At 44.3% G+C, this 15546-nt stretch overlaps 1 protein-coding gene across 1 annotated transcript in view; it reads right to left on the reverse strand.

Annotated features, from left to right (window-relative positions):
* PLD1 (phospholipase D1) overlaps positions 1-11280 on the reverse strand; it is a 241689-nt gene extending 230409 nt beyond the window's left edge. The window contains exon 1 of the mRNA XM_033958771.1: positions 11059-11280. The gene's annotated coding sequence lies outside the window, so the exon portion shown is untranslated. The remainder of the gene's footprint in view (positions 1-11058) is intronic.
* Positions 11281-15546: the final 4266 nt, after the last annotated feature.

Consider the following 15546-nt stretch of genomic DNA (forward strand, 5'->3'; position numbering starts at 1 on the left):
AAATGTGCAGCTGGCGAAGGATTGTTGGGGTCCTCCAATCACATATAACACCCCACACGCACAAAAAAAGAGACTAAACCATAAAGACAAAGTGGAGAAAAACAGGCCTCAATAACTTCGCTCCCATATTCACAGAGTGTCCAATGGAGCCCATATCATCATAGATCTGTGAAAAAAACTCCGCTTAACATAAAAATAAACTTTCAAACAAAGCTTCGTTGTGTTTCCAAGCATATGTACTTTAATAGGAGTCCACAACAATTAAACTTCTTAAATGTGAGGGCTATTCAAGGGATAGCTACATGGGATTAGAGAATGACACGGGGACAAATTTGTCTCCATCCTCGCAGGAATTCAATTTCCCCATCCTGTCCCCGTAAATTTTGTCACCATCCCTGTCCCATTCCTGTAAGCTCTGCCTTAACCGCACAAGCCTCGAACACTTAGGATTTTAAAGTGTTTGAGGCTTGTGCAGATGAGGATTGAGCTTAGGCATTGGTGGAATGAGGCATTATGACATCATAATCTAAGCTCTAGAATGTTGCTACTTATGATTTTAAAGTGTTTGAGGTTTGTGCAGATGAGGATGGAGCTTAGGCATTGGTGGAATGAGGCATTATGACATCACAATCTGAGCTCTAGAATGTTGCTACTTAGGATTTTAAAGTGTTTGAGGCTTGTGCAGATGAGGACGGAGCTTAGGCATTGGTGGAATGAGACATTATAACATCACAATCTGAGCTCTAGAATGTTGCTACTTATGATTTTAAAGTGTTTGAGGCTTGTGCAGATGAGGATGGAGCTTAGGCATTGGTGGAATGAGGCATTATGACATCACAATCTGAGCTGTAGAATGTTGCTACTTAGGATTTTAAAGTGTTTGAGGCTTGTGCAGATGAGGACGGAGCTTAGGCATTGGTGGAATGAGACATTATAACATCACAATCTAAGCTCTAGAATGTTGCTACTTATGATTTTAAAGTGTTTGAGGCTTGTGCAGATGAGGATGGAGCTTAGGCATTGGTGGAATGAGGCATTATGACATCACAATCTAAGCTCTAGAATGTTGCTACTTATGATTTAAAAGGGTTTGGGGCTTGGGCAGATGAGGATGGAGCTTAGGCATTGGTGGAATGAAGCATTATGACATCACAATCTAAGCTCTAGAATGTTGCTACTTAGGATTTTAAAGGGTTTGAGGCTTGTGCAGATAAGGACGGAGCTTGCAGGAATGGGGCAGGGACAGAAAAAGAACTCGCCGGGACAGGAAAATGAATTCCAGCAGGGATAGGGGAAAAATTTGTCCCTGTGTTATTCTCTACATGTGATCTCAGTGGCTACATTTCCAATAATATCTCCTAGGACATGTTCCAAATAATTATCAGAGAAATTGCTCATCTCAGACTGTTTTCAATTTCAAAATGATCAACCTCTGGACCAGAACACTTCTCCCAGTTTACTCCCGAAAGACCTCCTGCTTTGTTCCTTCATAGGAGCTTTGTCGGGGATGAAGAAATATATGGTTTTCCCCTGATGTAGCCCTATGAAGGAGCGAAACAGGATGATGGTTATTCTCCTAACATTTAAAATCCGACAGACAAAACTACCAGTAATTTTGGACAAGCTTCTTATTCTACACGTTACTCCAAGGACTCTAAGATCTACAAACCAGCAACTTCTTACAATCCCTTCTTTAGGAGGCGAACCGAAATCTTCTCAGTTACAGATTTGCATGCCTGTCACCTCCATTATATTCAAATCTTTCTCATGCATATTCATTAGGGTTATCCCGAAAAACCCGACTGGCTGGTGGTCCTCCAGGACAGGGTTGGGAACCACTGCTCTAGAGCACGCAGTATGATTCTCAGGGCTCCTTTTAGTAAGCCGCGTTAGGGCATTAACACGCGGAATAGCGTGCGCTAAATTGCTGCGTGCGCTAAAACCGCTAACGCAGCTTAGTAAAAGGAGCCCTTAATGTTTTCCATTGAAGCTTTGGAAACTTTCATTGCATTCCAATACCTGATAATTTGTGTCACCTTCCATTCCGGGGGAGGGGGGGAGGGATGATAGTAATATGCATGGAAATTTAAATTGTTTATTTGTTGAATTTCTTCAATACAATGTTATAAATTGAAATAAAAAGAATGAGGGAGGAAGGGGAAGGGATCAAGGGGGGTAGAGAAAGGAATGGATTAGGTCATATGGAAATATATTTTGGAGGAATGATAGAAATATATATGGAAATATTATTATTGTGAATCTAATTGTAATGAATATCTCTTTGCATTATATTATTGTGTACTTATTTGATTCCTTCAATAAAATCTAATATAATAAAACCCTATGCCACGCATGCGCACTCCCACCTGCGTGCTCCCGTTTTCCGTGTGCTGTAGGGCACTGCAGGTAGGAGTGCCCATACGTGCAAATCTCTCTCTCTTTCTCTCTTCCCCTGAGGCGGATGTCGGCCATGACGGCTGTCGGCAGCTGCAGATCGCGGCAGCTGTCGGCGGCTGCAGACCACAGCAGCTGTAGGCTGCAGTGGCTGTCGGCGGCTGCAGGCCATGGCGGCTGTTGGCTGCCGGCAACTACAGGCCGCAGCTGCAGGCTGCAGCGAGCGAGCACGGAGCACGGAGCCACCAGCAGCGGATGGCGGTCAGCCCGAGAAACCCCTGACCTATAGGCCAGGCCGAAGTTTAAAGTAGTGAGTGTAGGAGGGGCAGGAGAAGCTAGACTGAAGAAAAAAATGATGATGCACAGGGAAATGGAGGGAGAGGGAATGCTGCGGCTGCTGCATAGGGAAGTAAGGAAGGAGATTGGAAGAAAGACACAGGGACAGGGGCAGGGAGAGAGACAGAAAGACAGACAGACAAAGGGGGCCAGGGAGGGAGAGAGACAGAAAGAAAGACAACGGGAGGAAGAGAGACAGAAAGAAAAAGACAGGGGTAGGGAGAGAAACAGAAAGAAAGACAGATATATATTCTAGCACCAGCGGGAGGAAGGGAGACAGAAAGAAAAGAAGAAAGACACAGGGGCAGGGAGAGACACAGAAAGACATACAGACAAAGGGAGCCAGGGAGAGAGACAGACAGAAAGAAAGACAGCGGAACAGAGAGAGAGACAGAAATAAAGACAGACAGACATATATTCTAGCACCCGTTAATGTAACGGGCTAAAATACTAGTGTTATAAATAAAGTTCTTTAAGCTACGTTTGAGTAATTGTAACAATGGTAAAAGTAAAGTAGATAGAATTGCTAATCAATGCTTGTTTTTGAATGCACCGATGCTCATAGCACTGACAGACTCTTGTGTACGTGATGTATATGTCATCTATTCTAATCTTTACTTATGAAGGGAATTTTTAAGAATAAAGTAAAATTCTGGAATCTCTTCCGGGCACACAGTTCGAGAGACACTGCTCTACACGATCACTTCCCTGTGACGTTTATAAATGAGCCTTTTTAGGCGCCCCCTTATCCCTCCCCTTAGGGCTTGTTTTCCAAAGCCGCGTGGCAACAGCCCCGAAGCCCTTTAAATCTCTATGGGCTTCGCGGCTATGTAAAACAGGCCCTTAATGTTTTTCCCTTGTTTCTCTTTTTTAACAAAATTGTCGTTAGAAACATAAAAACATTAGCTCTACCCTTTTACCAAGATTTCAAGTTAGTCATGGTTTATGTCTGTCTCCTATATGTTTCAATAGGCCTATTTTATTAATGTAAATCGCTTTGAGATTTTTTTATAAGCGTTTTATCAAATTTTAAATAAAACTTGGAAACAATGTAGGCGCGGGTGGTGTTGTAAACTTGGATAGTGGGTGCCGAACTTGGCAAGCACCTGGTCCAAGGTGCCTACCAGAAAGTAAACCGTAGGCGTGTCTTCATGTAGGCGCCTGTTTTGGACTTAGGCATGCTCACTTAGGACAAGAATTAGGTGCGCCTAAGGAGAGAACACTCCAAGCACCACTAAGGGCTGATTCAGTAAGTTCAAGTTTATTAGTATTTGATGAATCGCTTAATCGGTTTGCTAAGCGATGTACAAAATTATAAAAAGAAAGTTAAATTACAAAAAGATAAACCAAGTGACATAATTTTTGAAGACAAGACAAACTTAAGTTGTGAGGAAAGAGGGGAAAAGTTACAACTTTTTTAGAAAAAAACAAAAAAGGGAAAGAACAAAAGGGAGCGAGGTAGTTAAAAATCTGAAAATATTAAACGAATCTAAAATTTAAATGTTAAAAAAGCATCTTTAAAAAGATGAGATTTTAAGAATTTTTTGAAGGAGGAGAGGTCTTTTTCATTTTTAATGTATTGTGGTAATGAGTTCCACCATTGGGGACCCATTACAGAAAACATATCGGCTCTTCTTGTGCCTCCTATTTTCAGAGAGGGTATAGATAACAGATTTTGGAAGGTTGATCTGAGTGGGCGTATAGTGTTGTGGGGTATTAACATCCTAGCTATAAATTGGCATAGGTTTGCACTTCCCCCTAAAGCAGTGTTTCTCAACTCGGTCCCTGAGTAGCCCCTTGCCAGTCAGGTTTTCAGGATATCCACATTGAATAAGCAGAAACCTGATTTACATCCACTGCCTCCATTATATGCACATTTCTTGCATGCATTTTTATTGTGGATGACGGGCAAGTGGGTACTCCAGGACCGAGTTGAGCACTGCCCTAGAGCAGTGGCGTACCTAGGGTATGTGACACCCGTGGCCATCATTTTTTACACACACACCCCCCGGCCCATCATTTTTTGACACCCCTCCCCCCGGCCCATCATTTTTTTGACACCTCCCTTCGGCCCATCATTTTTTGACAACCCCCCTGGCCCATCATTTTTTTGACACACACCCCCGGCCTTGGTACGCCACTGCTACATTTCGAAAAAGGCTAAGAAGCCAGTGGGAGCGGCGAAAGCGTCCTTTAAGGAACACCCTCCCAATCTGGCTCTATCCCGCCCCCTTCATGACGCCACTGTACAGCGTTCTCAGCCATTGGTTGACCTTGTCTGGGTCGACCAATGGCTGAGAACGCTGTCCTGTGGCATCACGAAGGGGGCAGGATAGAGCCAGATCGGGAGGGTGTTCCTTAAAGGATGCTTTCATCGCTCCCGCCATCTTCTTAGCCTTTTTCTTAGCCGTGGGGGTGGACCAGCAGCCGCGCTGAAGCGCTGAGGTTCATTATAGGTTAGAGTTTTAAATATTAGCAGCATGACCTTAAAGAAAATACGATGGCTGATAGGGAACCAGTGAGAGTCGATCAATAGTGGCGTAACATGGTCATATTTCTTGGCGTTGTGGATTAGTTTGATAGCTGTATTTTGGATAAGTTGGAGTTTTTCTTTTTGGGATATATTAAGTAGTAGTGAGTTGCAGTAGTCCATTTTAGCTATAACCAACGAATGAACCAGAATATTAATCAATTTGGGCTCAAGAAACATGCAGATGAGGGTGATCGGAGGAATGCTCCATCTGCCTGCACGGCTCGCGCATGCGCAGACCATAGGAGCAACAATCTTTTTTTTTTTTTTTAACTTTTTTAACTTCTGACTTCGGGGAAATGCCGCCACCTCCACTGATCCCAACCCGTGTGGTTCCTAAAAGCTGATACCGCTTTTGCCAGTTGCCGCCCTCACAAAAAGATAAATGGAGCCCGTGGTTTTAACCCGCTTTAAACCCACGGGTTAAAACCACGGGCTCGCTGGGTGGGGAAAGGCATGAGAGCTTTGGGGAAGGGCAGGAGAACGGCGATGCGGCAGGGGAAGATCGAGGCAGAGCAGAGCGGCACGAGGGCGAGCAGCAGAGATAGCAGGTCAGAGCAGGGCAGCATTTGGGGCGAGCAGGCAGGAGAGACTGCAGGGCAGAGAGCAGGGCTTCCAGTCGGAAAGACATTTTCGACTGGTCTCCAGCAGTCGCTTCTTCAGTCGGAAATTTGGTGTAGTGAATCGGGTCGCTGTCCAATTTGCATGCGTTTCACCTCATTTGCATGCAAGGATTCCAAGAGGATCGCAGGAGAGGTAAGTGAATCAGGCCGGATGGAAATTTGATAGTTAAGTGGTCGCAAACTGATTGGTACACGATCGGTTTGCTTAGTGAATATTAGCCCTATGTGTATTGCACTTTTGTAGAATTGCACTTAAGCGCCACCTTACTTGGCACCTAAGTAGGCACCATTGCTAGAGTCAGGCCCTTTATTTATAAATTTTTATGCAAAATTTCCCCATTCGCAGCCTAATTCTATATATGCCCAAGTTCATACGCAGTTTAATTAAATAGCAAGCCAATTAGCGCCGATCATTAGACGCTAATTGGTGCTAATTGGAATTTATGAAAATTTACGTGCACACGATGGCACCGTATACAGAATCGCATCTCCGGGCAAGATAGGCACCGGAAATGTACGCCAAGGTTTCCCAGGCCTACATTTCCGGCACCTATCTATGCCGCGAATCGTGCCTACACAGGTGCTTTCTGGTGCTTAATGCCACTTTCGACTTTAGCCACGCCCATAGTGGCATTAGGCGCTAGAAGGCGCCTACATGGGCACAATTCCAGCACCTTTTATTTAGGTGCTGACACCAGCAGGGGAGGGGGTTCGCCATTTCTAACAGCTTTTGTCAATTAACTTAGGCGCGGTCGATTAACTTAGGCGCCCATGCACTAACTGATTAGCATTGTCACCCCCACTCTCCACCCCCCACCCCCCCCCCCCCCCCCCCGATACACCCCCTTGCAGAAAAATACATTTTTTTTTTCCAAGCATGCAACAGTGCCCATTTACCATGAGACACTTGGACGCACTGCACGGTAAGCGCATGCTAGAACTTATCGCAGTTTAGTAAAAGCGCCTCAGAGAGAATTACACCAGAAACCATAAGCAGAATAAAACCTGACACATGAATGGTTAAGAAGGGTGATTTAGCGCATACTAACCAATTTGGCGTGCGCTACAGATTAGCGCAAGCTAAATGCTAAGGCGCTCATTATATTCTATGGGCACCTTAGCATTTAGCGCACGCTAAATCGATTAGCGTACCTTAGCAAAAGGACCCTTTTATCACCCTAACCTGGAAATAGTCACATCTACTCGCTGCGGGAAAAACAGCGTAAAAAGTGAAGACTTTCACATGCGAACAGTTACAATGAGAGACCAAGAAAAAAGTGGTGGAAATACAGTACTCCCCCGAAATTCTCCAGGGTTCCATTCCAGAACCCCCCGCGACTTTTGAAAAAACCGCAAATGTGGTTTTTCGCCTGTCAAAAGACAGGGGAGGCAGGAGAGGGCAGCTGGAGCGCCGGTGGGTGAAGAAAATCACTTGCGGTCTGCTCCGACCGCTTCTTCCTGTAGTAAAGTTGGGCTACACCGGTGGTCTCAAACTCAAACCCTTTGCAGGGCCACATTTTGGATTTGTAGGTACTTGGGAGGGCCTCAGAAAAAAATAGTTAATGTCTTATTAAAGAAATAACAATTTTCCATAAGAACATAAGAAATGCCTTCACCGAATCAGACCTTAGATCCATCAAGTCCGGCAACTCTTTAAAATTTATAAATCTTTCCTTTTGGCTAAGTTTTAATAATAATATTGTAATTTATAGCTAAAGAGACATATGATCAAGAAACTGTTTTATTTTACTTTTGTGATTATTATAAGTATACCGAGGGCCTCAAAATAGTACCTGGCAGGCCGCATGTGGCCCCCGGGCCGCGTGTTTGAGACCACTGGGCTACACCAATCAGGAGTGCTTTGACAGGCAGCTCCTGATTGGTGCAGCCCGACTTCACTACAGGAAGATGCGGTTGGAGCACACCGCGAATGAGCGAGTCCGTGATTCACAAATCGTGAATTTGTGGGGGGAACACTGTATTTAAAAATTATAACAGTTATTTTGGGTGCCACCGGTCTGAGTAAACAAACAAACAAAAAATTCCAAATACGTACATCATGAAATGCTACCTGTGCATTTTTTTTTTTTTTTTTTTTTTTTAAATTCAATTTTTCTATACCGTTCTCCCAGGGGAGTTCAGAACAGTTTACATGAATTTATTTTGGGCCAAATTCAGTAATTAGCACCCAAAATTTAGGCACCAGAAAGATCCATGTGAAAGTACTATTGCTTACTTATAACGCCATTCAATATCTATCAATATATCATCCCAGCATTAAAATAATACAAACGAAAACAATGCAATCAGCATCTGATTCTTTTCCATTTTAACTCGAGTGTTGCTTTGACCATTGCTTACCCTTACGTACCAAATTCCAAAAAGCTTAAGAGTACAATATTTGAGACATTGACTCAGAAGCGTTACAGAACACATCTAATTCCAAGAGTGACCACAGTTTGTATAATTAATGTTTCACCAATGGCTCAAGTTCAACTTCATAAATTAAAAATCAGAGTCGCATATACAGTAGAGCCAAGGCTAGAAGATCCAGATCAAAGAGCATCATTACTATTTGGACTGCCCAGGTGCCCGGATGGACTTTCCAAAACCTGGCAGCTTGTCCAGGTTTTAGAAAGCCCCGATGCGCTCAAGCGGCATCTGGAGGACCTCTGAGCATGCACGGATGGCCATCACACACATCCGTGCGCTCTCCAGACCCTCCAGGCGTCCATCGGGAAAGACGAGAAGAGGCTTTGTGGAGGCAGGGCGGAATGAGGCAGGACTGGGGGCAGAACGGAGTGGGTCTGGAGGAGGAATGGGGCCGGACCATGTGTCGGGGATTTTACCACTCAAAATATGGTAACCCTACCAGGTGCCAGGAGGCGTCTGGACCTTAGGCACCCCCCTATTTGTGGCAGAGGTTTCTTGTCCTAAATACTGGTGCCGAAGTCCACTTTACACACCTACACACATAACACATCCAAGATCTACCCACGATCCATCCTCTAACCATACCCCCTTTCTGGTAGGTGCCTATTGAGTGAGGAACCTACCACTCAATTAATTTTAACCATCAGTCCATGCTGCATCGTTGGGTTGGTCAATATATTCCTGGAATGTAGTTTATGGTGGGCGTTTGATACCAGAGAACTCTAGGGCAGTGGTGTACCAAGGGAGTGGGTGGCGGACCGCCTTGGGTGCACAGCCGGCCGGGTCCGGAACCTCCTGGGACCTGCACTTCAGCGCGGCTGCCGGTCCACCCCCACGGCTAAGAAAAAGGCTAAGAAGCCGGCGGGAGCGGCGAAAGCGTCCTTTAAGGAACACCCTCCCGATCTGGCTCTATCCTGCCCCCTTCGTGATGCCACAGGACAGCTTTCTCAGCCATTGGCCGACCCAGACAAGGTCAACCAATGGCTGAGAATGCTGTACGGTGGCGTCACGAAGGGGGCGGGATAGAGCCAGATTGGGAGGGTGTTCCTTAAAGGACGTTTTCGCCGCTCCCGCCGGCTTCTTAGCCTTTTTCGAAACGTAGCAGTGGCGTACCAAGGGGGGGGGGGTTGTCAAAAAATGATGGGCCAGGGGGGTTGTCAAAAAATGATGGGCCGAAGGGAGGTGTCAAAAAAAATGATGGGCCGGGTTGTGTATGTGTAAAAAATGATGGCCACGGGTGTCACATACCCTAGGTACGCCACTGCTCTAGGGCAGTGCTTCTCAACTCGGTCCTGGAGTACCCACTTGCCCGTCATCCACAATAAAAATTCATTCAAGAAATGTGCATATAATGGAGGCAGTGGATGTAAATCAGGTTTCTGCTTATTCAATGTGGATATCCTGAAAACCTGACTGGCAAGGGGCTACTCAGGGACCAAGTTGAGAAACACTGCTTTAGGGGGAAGTGCAAACCTATGCCAATTAATCAGCAGACAGCTACAATACAGGAAGGAGCTTGTACCACACCTGGTTTCCTCAAGGCTTCACGGAATCTACAATTGATCAAACGCACCGGTGGGAAGGGGGAAGTCTGACATATTCTTTTTTTTTTCTAGCTTATGCAATACACTTGGATTTTGTTTGAACAAGTACATTTCTGCTCACCCTCTAGATCAGAGGTGTCAAAGTCTCTCCTCAAGGGCGGCAATCCAGTCGTGTTTTCAGGATTTCCCCAATGAATATGCATGAGATCTATTTGCATGCACTGCTTTCATTGTATGCTAATAGATCTCATGCAAATTCATTGGGGAAAACCTGACTGGATTGCGTCCCTCGAGGAGGGATTTTGACACCCCTGCTCTAGATATAGTCTCTATTTCCATGGAACGGTAAGAAATCAAAATCACAGATTAGAATCACACTCGCAATTTTGTTCAAGTTTCCTGGAAAGAGAAAAAGCCCTTCTCCGGCTGGGTTGATTTACTAAATACGATTACGACTACTATTTATTATTTCTATAGCACTTCCAGAAGCACACAGCACTGTACGTTAAACAAGCAAGAGACGGTCCCTGCTCGAAAGAGTTTGCAATCTAAATTATGACTTAGGGTCTCAACCCCATATTCATTGGGGGGGGGGGGGAGCAAGAAAGAATTTTGAGTTTCCTTCTGGGCGTTGAAGTATTGAAAGAGTTTGCAAAACCCCCTCTCCTAATAGTTTCAGGAATGCTGGCACTTTCCAGGTTACACAGACGATCAATTACTTAATTATAATATTGTAATCACATTATATGTCTTATTGTATTAATAATTGGGAGGAGGGTGGGAGAAAATGATTGTTTTATGTATTACTTGTGTAGTTAATAATGCGTTTTATGCAGTATTTTATGTTCAATGAATTGTATTGCACTGTCAACGTTTGAAAATCAATAAAGATTATTTTTAAAAAATAGTTACATAGATGACAATACTGCACCTATTGACCTACCAAACACCCAGTTCCAAGACTGGGCTTTCAGACCAGTCCGGGCTTTCTGATAACATTATCAGGATGCCTTATGGGACCCGCAGGATGGATTATTAAATGAGTAGCATCAAGAGCTATAAATCCCACACTACATGGGGTTGTAAAATCAGGTCTGGCCACAAAAGTCTTCCTCTTGGAACTGGGTAATCAGACATCTGTGTAGACAACGCAAGGCTTATCAGTTACAAGCGACAAAACGTCCTACAATTACCGTACCTGGCTGTCAAGAAACTATTTGCAAACCCCGGAAGTCCAAAGTTGTTCCTAAAGAGAGAGCAGTTGTCCCCTAGCTCCACATTGCATCACAAGCAGGAAAGGGCTGCCAGCTGGCACGCTCACTTGCAGAATCCAGGTAGAGAGCCTCCTAGAGAGCATTCAGCCGGCACCCTGACAGTACCAAGAGCCAGGGAGTTGCACGACCCGGAGAGGCTGCAGTAATTCACTGCAAAAGGCAGCCTGAACTCTGAAGGAGCTGTGTCACAATAGAAATATCCGGATTCGCCCCGGAGCCCTGTGGGTGGGGCTCGTAAACCGCCTCAAAACAAAACATGCTTGGCTTGGAATTCTCCGCCTGCTGCAGTCATTTCCTGCAATATGGACTGCCCGCTTAAATGCACAGGCATTCTCCTTTCACCTTCACCCCCCTCATCCTCTGAGGGATCTGGGTCATAAAACACTTAAATGCACAGGCATTCTCCTTTCACCTTCACCCCCCTCATCCTCTGAGGGATCTGGGTCATAAAACACTTAAGTGCACAGGCACTATCCTTTCACCTTCACCCCCCTCATCCTCCGAGGGATCTAGGTAAAAAAAAATGCTTAAATGCACAGGCACTCTCTTTTCACCTTCACCCCCCCCCCCCCTCATCCTCTGAGGGATCTGGGTAAAATAAAATGCTTAAATGCACAGGCACTCTCCTTTCACCTTCACCCCCCCTCATCCTCTGAGGGATCTGGGTCAAAAAGAGGATTCTCACCGGAAGCTTAGCATTTAATTGAAAGTTACTGTATGGCATACAGAGAACAGGTTGGGCATATTCATTTAGATTTTGTTTGAACAAGTGTATTTCTGTTCTCCCTCTTGTTTGGTTAGATCAGTGGGTCCCAAACCCTGTCCTGGGGGAACCCCAGCCAGTCGGATTTTCAAGATATCCCTAATGAATATGCATGAGAGAGATTTGCATACCTGTCACTTCCATTATATGCAAATCTCTCTCATGCATATTCATTAGGGATATCTTGAAAACCTGACTGGCTGGGGGTCCCCCAGGACAGGGTTTGGGAACCACTGGGTTAGATAGTTATCTAGACGCAGTGGTTCCCAACCCTATCCTGGAGAACCACCAGGCCAGTCTGGTTTTCAGGCTAGCCCTAATGAATATGCATGGAGCAGGTTTGCATGCCTGGCACCTCCATTATATGCAGATCTCTCTCATGCATATTCATTAGGGCTAGCCTGAAAACCCGACTGGCCTGGTGGTCCTCCAGGACAGGGTTGGGAACCACTGCACTAGAGAGTGCAAGTCTTTTCCGAATGAACCCTTCCTTCCGTATACAAATGTGTGCGAGAGAGAAAAGTCAAGAGAATTTACAGACAATGAAATGCGGGAGCTGCACTATTTCATAGTGCGACCGTGGAATTGCATGGACATGTCACTTTGCCTTCATCCTAATGAACTTCTCAACAGAAAAGCGCCAATAACTCATTCATCATGTGTGCCCTCCAGGCTAAGCTGTGAAAGACCTGCATGTCTTGCTTTGCTAAAAGTGCAGAAAAAAGATATGCAAAGTAAGTCTCAACGTAGGGAGGGAAAAGCACTAGGATCGGTCAGAGCTAAATTGTCATAGAGGTCTGTCAGAGCCAGAAACTACAAGTGTATTAAGGACACGTGGTTTTGTAGGGTCATGAAATGGTTAACTGTTGTTTAAAATATTGCTCTGGCCTACATAGCTGAAAACAGTGTACAATCTATTGACTTCATCTGCCTAAAATGTATGTCCCTGCCTTACCACATTGTAAGCTGAATAGATAAGAGTTTGAGCCATGATGTACCCTGCCCTTCTGTACATTTAACATTTAGACCTGTAAGAGTTAGATAAGTGACCTGCTAGTGTGAGCTTAGGACCAATAATAATTGTAGAAAGTTATAGAAGTAACAAATGAAAATTGTAGTTTTTGCATATATTAGTTTGCGAAAAGGGCATAAAAGTCAGTGTATTTCCTGTTTCTGACACTCTAGTAGGCAGGCTATTAACTCCACTAGAGTCCGGAATACCGTAATAAATTTCTTGTACTTTCTTCACGCCTCTGACTTTGTGTGTCCAAGTGACCTTTCAGTTTTAGATCTGCAAAGTCTGTGAGAGCCGCGTTTTACCCCATCCCCTTTTCAAGCCACACGGGAATATCTGGCTGGATCCGTCACTATCCCTAGAACACAGGTGTCAAAGTCCCTCCTCGAGGGCCGCAATCCAGTCGGATTTTCAGAATTTCCCCAATGAATATGTATTGAAAGCAGTGCATGCAAATAGATCTCATGTATATTCATTGGGGAAATACTGAAAACCCGACTGGATTGTGGCCCTCGAGGAGGGACTTTGACACCCCTGCCCTGGAAAGTGGCACCCCACTGTTCTTAATTCTGATATTTCTTGAGTGTCCAAGACTTGCAAGCCATTCTAATGTTTCCGTAGGAAAAAAATGCATTTCAAAGTCCATTTATAGCTGTGAAATATTTTTTCGCTTTGGCATTACTCTATGATTCAGTTGCAAAGATATCAAATTAGACATGAAATAGTGAACCTATGGGGGGGGGAAAAAATAATTTCAAAACATGATAGCCCTATGGAACGTTTGTAGATTTCACGCAGAGATTCAGAAGCAGATTAAATAAAGCCCCGGTTACTTGATTGCTTTTAGCATAAATTAGCAGCAGGGCACCTATATGCCCTGTGATCAATGCACAAAAGGAATTAAGAGCACTTACAGAGAACAATGTTTCGGTTCCGGCATTGGAACTTTCAGGGTGAAGATTCGAGAGTCCCATGTGCACATTTACATAAAGCAGAATAATATCTAGCCGCCATTACTCTGGAATTTCAATGGCAGTTCCAGCATGAAAGTATCATTCTCTATCGATGTCTCAGAATAGGCTTTAAGTCCAAAAAAATCAAATGGCCAAACTATATCCGTTTATGTTATATCCAGCCCTGTCTTCAGAAATCCATATACAGTTATAAGGATCTGGATGTAAATATGTTTGGGTATAAATCTACCCCACACTGTATCTTCAAGGACGCCTCAGCCCCACCACTCCACCGCTGTGTGATTTCTCGAAAAAACTGCGGGAAGATTTACATGGTGCCTCATCATTGGCTGCCCCACTTGTTGTATATCAAGTTTTTTTTCAAATAGCATTTTCCCTGTTTCTCTTATTTTTAAATACTTTCATTTTATAGTTATTTTAAATATGATAAATATAATAAATAGTATAAATATAAAGTGTAATTGTACTTAGTAGAGAATGGCACAGTGACAAAATTCATCACCGTTCCCGTCCCCGCGGATAACCGCGAGAAATAATCCCATGTCATTTTCTAGTGTCTATTTCATCCTCTGTCCTTCTACACCAGCATTTGTGACATCACTGATGTGATTGGTTCTTAGGCACTGGTAGAATGAGGCATTATGACATCACAATATCTGCTCTGGATACCAGAGACTGTCATTCTCAACCTCAGTCCTTCTACACCAGCATTCTTCAAAGCAAAGCTTGCGGGTCAGTGGTTGTGGCCATTCATACACTGATTCTTATGTGAGCCAAGGATAATGAAGCCATTGTGGCATCACTGATGTGATTGGTTCTTAGGCACTGGTGGAATGAGGCATTATGACATCACAATATCTGCTCTGGATACCAGAGACTGTCATTCTCAACCTCAGTCCTTTGACACCAGCATTCTTCAAAGCAAAGCTTGCAGGTCAGTGGTTGTGGCCATTCATACTCTGATTCTTCCCTATCTCCTTAAAGAATGACATGAAGATGGTTTCCCGCGGTTATCCGCGGGCACAGGAACGGTGATGAATTTTGTCACCGTGTCATTCTCTAGTACTTAGCTTAATCACAGCCAAACCTGGGAGGCACCATGTAAATCTTCCCGCAGTTTGTTTGTTTTTTGAGAAATCACACAGCGGTGGAGTGGTGGGGCTGAGGCGTCCTTGAAGATAGTGTGGGGTAGATTTATACCCAAACATATTTACACCCAGATCCTTATAACTGTATATGGATTTCAGAATAGGCTTTGGCAGTCTCTACAGATTAAAATAGTGCAATGCAAAATAAAGGGATATCCTATGTAAACAATGCAACTATGACAAACAATACAGATTTGGCTTAAAGCAGGGGTAGGGAACTCCGGTCCTCGAGAGCCATATTCCAGTTGTATTTTCAGGATTTCCCCAATGAATATGCATTGAAAGCAGTGCATGCAAATAGATCTCATGCATATTCATTGGGGAAATCCTGAAAACCCAACTGGAATATGGCTCTCGAGGACCAGAGTTCCCTACCCATGGTTTAAAGGCATATATAGAAAACACACAAAAAAAGTCCACCAAGATAGTTCCACAAAAACAACCGCGAAGCAAAAACCCAAAAACGTGGAACTGATGAGCTTGTAATTACACACGTTAAACTGCTAACGCGG

This window comes from Geotrypetes seraphini, chromosome 9 (genome assembly GCF_902459505.1).
Source record: "Geotrypetes seraphini chromosome 9, aGeoSer1.1, whole genome shotgun sequence".
Lineage (NCBI taxonomy): Eukaryota > Metazoa > Chordata > Amphibia > Gymnophiona > Dermophiidae > Geotrypetes > Geotrypetes seraphini.